The 5,490-nt window shown below is 41.7% G+C and overlaps 1 pseudogene; it reads right to left on the bottom strand.

Annotated features, from left to right (window-relative positions):
- Positions 1-258: 258 nt before the first annotated feature.
- Positions 259-357, bottom strand: LOC132305674 (small nucleolar RNA R71; annotated as a pseudogene).
- Between the last annotated feature and the right edge of the window lie 5,133 nt (positions 358-5,490).

Here is a 5,490-nt window from a genome sequence, read left to right as displayed (position 1 = left end):
AATGCTTCCTAACTATCATGGACTTCGAAGTGAAGAACCTTACAAGCATTTGGATGAGTTTCTTGAAGTATATTCCACCGTGAGATACACGGATATGCCAGAAGAGGTCTTAAGGCTTAAACTTTTTCCATTCACCCTTAAAGACAAGGCAAAATATTGGTTTAACAATCTTAGGCCTTTTTCAATAACTTCTTGGGCAGAAATGCAGCAAGAGTTGTTGAAGAAGTACTATCCGGTTTCTAAGACCAATGCCATGAGAACCTTAATTAGAGAGTTTTCACACGGGAATGGGGAAACGTTCCATGAGGCATGGGAACGATTCAATGAATTGTTTAGGAAGTGTCCACATCATGACATGCCCAAATGGCAATTAGTTTAATATTTCTTTGAGAGATTATCGGACAATTACAAGGGCATGGTTGATGCTTCTATGGGTGGCTCTTACATTGATAGGCATGAGGATGACGTGTGGCGTCTTTATGAGAGTGAAAATTCTTTGCATCAAACTTTATCTTCTAAGAATGGTAGGAATTCAAATGTAAGGAAGAGTGTTGGCTTATATCAAGTTGACCATTCCAATGAAATAGCTGTCGAGATGAAATCATTATTTCAAAGGTTTGATCAATTCTTGATCAACCAAAGCTCGGCAAATCAAATATCTTCTGTCCCTAACCATTCCCATTATGCATCCAATGAGACATGTATGACTTGTTCAAGTGTTTTACATTCTACTTCCAATTGTCCCCATGGACATGTGCAAAGTGAGCATTATGAACAAGTCAATGGAACTTTTGTTAATCAAGGGAACAATCCTTATGGAAATCACTATAATCCTAGTTGGAGGAATCACCTGAACTTCTCTTGGAGAAACCAAGGGGAAGGCTCAAACCCTCCCCAAGGTGGTTTCCAAGGGAAGTATGTTCCACCTCCGATGCAAAGTCAAGGTTCCCAAGGTTTTAGATCATTTCAATCACAAGGAAATTAATTTTTTAATTCTCATTTTCCGAATTAACCATCATATTCTCAAGGAAATGCTAGGAGTCCCGCTTTTAAAGAGAAAGCTTTGACCGCTCTAGGCACTCTAAAGCCGAATACTCAATTGCTTCATTCTCATTCTCAATCCATTGCTAAGCTAGAAACCCAAGTTGGGCAAATAGCTAGTACCTTAAATGCTAGAGAGAAAGGGAAAATGCCTTTGAATGCCCCACCCAAGCAACAAGGTGTTGTGGAGACTCATTCCTCATTAGAAGGTCACACAATAGAACATGTCAATGCGGTGACTACCTTGAAAAGTGGGAAGATTGTGGACAACCAAGTGGGCATGTCTAATGAAAAGAGTGAACCGGTGCAACCCAAAGTTGACACCCGTCCCATTTCTCATCCTATTCCTCCTTCATTGCATATGCATGACTTTTCAAATGAGAATGTGTTGAAAAGTGATTTGAAATGTGATTTTGAAAAGAAAAACTTTGCAAAATGATTTCAAACCTTCTTGTGTTGAAGAGATTTCAAAGAAAATTTCTGAAAAGGTTTTTAAGCCAAGAGCTCCATTTCCAGATGCCTTAAAATGATCCATTTCAATTGACAAGCAAAAGGCCAAAACAAATGAAATTATAGATGTGTTTAGGCAAGTGAAAGTCAATCTTCCACTTTTAGATGCAATCAAACAAATTCCGGCTTGTGCCAAGTTTTTGAAAGACTTATGTACCCAAAAGAGGAAAAACAAAAGTCAAGCACCTAGGAAAGTGGTCTTAACCGAGCAAGTAAGCTCAATTTTGTAGCATAACACTTTTTCAAAGTTTAAGGACCCTGGTTCACCTACCACTTCATGCATCATTAGAGATCATATCATTAATCGGGCTCTTCTAGACTTAGGAGCAAGTGTTAACCTTCTCCATACTCCGTATATGTCAAATTAGGCTTAGGAGACTTGAAACCGACGTCGGTGGTTTTGCAACTTGCCGAACGGTCCATCAAAAAGACTAGAGGTATCATTGAGGACGTATATATTAAGATTGATAAATTTTTCTTCCCCGTTGATTTCGTTCTCATTGACACGAAATCGGTCCCGAATCCTAAGAGCCAAATTCCCGTTATCCTTGGCCGTCATTTCTTGGCAACCGTATATGCCAACATTAATTGTAGGACGGGGATAATGAAGATCTCATTTGTCCACATGAAGGTGAAGTTGAATATCTTCAATCCGACCCCCAATTCATTTGACAAGCATGAAGAAGTGAATGTTGTAGAAAAATATCATGACCTTGAATGTGAAGGAATAAAATCTTTGTGTGAAACCAAAATTTCAAAAAGTTCAACTTCAACCCTGAATTCCAAGAAAGTAGTTTCAAAATCTTGTTTTGAAAGGGCATGGAAGCCCATAGATCATTTTGACCAAGGACCAAAAATTTCTTTTGAGCCTAATCTAACAAGTTCTCTAAAGAACCATTTGTTGGGTGGAGTTCAAAGCACTTATCACCCCATCAAGGAGGGGATGTACTACAAGATGTTTGACCCGGGCTAAAAGAGCCCAACGTCTTGTTAGAGAAGTTAAAGACTAGTACATTTCGTAGGGTGTCACAACCCTATTCCTCCCTCACTTCTATTTTAAATTTCATTTCTTGTGAAGTCTAGATATTTGGTTTAGGTTCATATACATTGCTAGGAACTGTGGTTAGGATTGCATGCACTTTCATGTTAAAAATGAGCATTTTGCATAAGTTTGATCGATCTCCAAGGAGGTTCGATCGATCAAACTCTATACCTGCATCAAACCTGCATCCAATCACCTCTCTATCCAATCATTCGAAGAAAACCTACATATTTCAGCTCTCTGTCCCATCGTTCGAACTTATTCCTACATCGATCTTTAGTTCTTATATCGATCCAATTTCATCTTGGATCAATCTGCAGTCCCAACACTTAGAAAATTCTTGAACCTGCATCCAACCTGTAAATTTCACCTCTCTGTCCCATCGATCGAACATGTCTGCAGGTTTTTGCATGTTTGATCGATCGAAGTTCATCTGAGATCAATCTTGGAGAGATCGATCTCTGTTATTTGATTTACTATTTTAAGTTTGATTTTTTTTGTTTGGAATTGTTTATTAAAAATAAAAATAAAAAAAAATAAAAAATAATTTTGTCTTTTAGTGAGGAGAGATCGATCACAGTTCGATCGATCTGAGATTTCAGTTCGATCGATCGAACTGGTAACATAATGTTTTTTAAAAAAACCAGACCTAGGGTTATTAGATCAATACCACAGATTGATCTAAAACCCTCACCTTCATCCCTCGTCGCTGCAACTCACATCCCCACCTCCGGCGAACCCTCCAGCGAGTCCATCTCATCTCGAATCTCTCCACTTCATCTCGGATCTCAGATCTCATCTCTCTTTCATCTCATCTCTCAGTTTGAGGTAAGATTTGAAACCCCTCTTTTGATTTCAAGCTTTATCTTCATGAATCCATGCCTTCCATGTTAGATCTATGATGTTTTGATGATGAATCTTGCCATTAATGAAGCTTTGAAGCTATGTATATATGTGTATATATATGTATATATAGGTTGTATATTTTTTTATTTTAATTCTTGATTTTGGGGGTCACGGGCCAAGGAAAGTGACCAAAATTGTTGATTTGCTGTGTAGAGGGGCCCACAAGCTTGTTTGTGAGGCCCCTGTGCCATCCACGTCACAGATCTGTGACTTTTCGAATTTTACCTAACAGTTCGATCGATCAAATTTTTTCTCAGATCGATCCATAACAGATCGATCTCACTTATTCAAGATTGATCGAACTTGCATCGATCTCATATTTTTGTGATCGATCGAACTTCACAGATTTGCATCACACATTTCACACACCATCTCTTGTGTTTCATGCTATCTCATACATGCCCAATGCCTGTATTTTCCACATTGGATACATTCCATACTTATACTGTCTAGCATGCTTCACATCATGTCACTTATTCCTTGTCACTTGCATAGATTCATGTTCTTTATCTGTTTTTTCTGTCCTATTTGACATACATGATTCTATAAATTGTGCTTTAATTCTTTATACCGGCACTGACTTCCTTTTTCAAGTTTTCCTTTTATTTTGCGGGCCATGGCTAGGGTCAAGACTGTTGCTCGTGGACATTATCACCGTAGGGCGAGGCAGAGATTAGACGACCAAGCAGGTCTATCTTACGCCCAGGACCCCATTCATGAGTCTGAGCCAGAGCCCTCTCACATTCAGGAGGAGCCAGCAGAGCCTACTCCACCTCAGTCTCTATCCGCTGACAGTAGACTACAGTCTTCAGCTGAGGCATCTTCTTCTCAGGCTGGTGCTGAGGCTGAGCACATACCATCTCCATTACCACCACTAGCTCAGCCAGCCCAGGACTTAGACCGGCCATTGCCGAGATACTCACGCCTTCAGGTGGCGTATGAGTCAGACTTTGATATAGACTACTTCTCCCGGCCTGTTCTTACCAGAGCAGTATATGATGACATAGACCGGAGGGGCATCTCAGCCATACTAGCCCCTGTCACATACCCAGTGTACCCGAGGTTGGTCCGGATGTTCTTCCAGAACCTCTGACCTGCTCCGAGTAACCTGGCGGAGCTGCGGACTACCATTGACGGCCGCCCCATCGGTATTACTGTGGACACTCTTTCCAGATCTTACCGTTGTCCACACGTCTGCCCTCCCGATCTCCAGGATACATATCCTTCCCTACGAAGGCCCTCATATGCAAATATAGCCGTTGTACTCACAAGTTACTATACAGGTGGCGAGACTTTCGCCACTCGGACTTATCTGCCAGACGACCTGTGGTTCTTTGATTCGGTGCTATTCCGAAATGTTTTTATGGCCGACCACAAGATACAGAGGCGCAGCGACTATCTTACAGATTTATACGCCTTCTATACAGGGCACTGGCTATCCATTCCTGCGCTCATTTGGAGCACTATGATGAAGCTGCATGTCGATCACATTAGCAAGGTTAAGCCCAGAAGGGCTAAGTATCTCCTATTCGGCCATCTCATCACACTGATTCTGAGAGGCCAGCGCTATCCCTTCCAGCCACGGGAGCGTACTGAGTTTGGGGCCTGCACATTCTAGAAGAAAGATTGGGATAAGAGCTACAAGGCTTTTATCAAGAATCTACAGGACGACGCTGTGGAGGTAGCTGAGAAGCTAGAGAGAGAAGAATTAGAACAGGCAGCGGCAGTAGTAGCAGAACAGGCGGTGGACGATGTACCAGTCGATCTGGCTGCCATGCACATGGATATTGACTTAAAGCAGCCCGTAGAGGACCCAGAGCATCACTCTCCAGTTGGGTCGCCCGTTCACGATGAGGGGCAGGTTCAGGATCATCATTTTCCTGCTCCAGCAGCACCTGAGGCTCCACTTCAGATACCTAGCTTCGGAGAGCGTCTTCAGACTCTAGAGGACGGCATGGTTTCCATTCGGGCTGATATTGCTTCACTCCGCA

Source organism: Cornus florida, unplaced genomic scaffold (genome assembly GCF_030987335.1).
Source record: "Cornus florida cultivar Cherokee Brave unplaced genomic scaffold, ASM3098733v1 CherokeeBrave_3.0.0_Hap2_Chr04, whole genome shotgun sequence".
Taxonomy (NCBI): domain Eukaryota; kingdom Viridiplantae; phylum Streptophyta; class Magnoliopsida; order Cornales; family Cornaceae; genus Cornus; species Cornus florida.
Note: the sequence above shows the minus strand (reverse complement) of the source record. Positions and strands in the feature narration are given on the sequence as shown.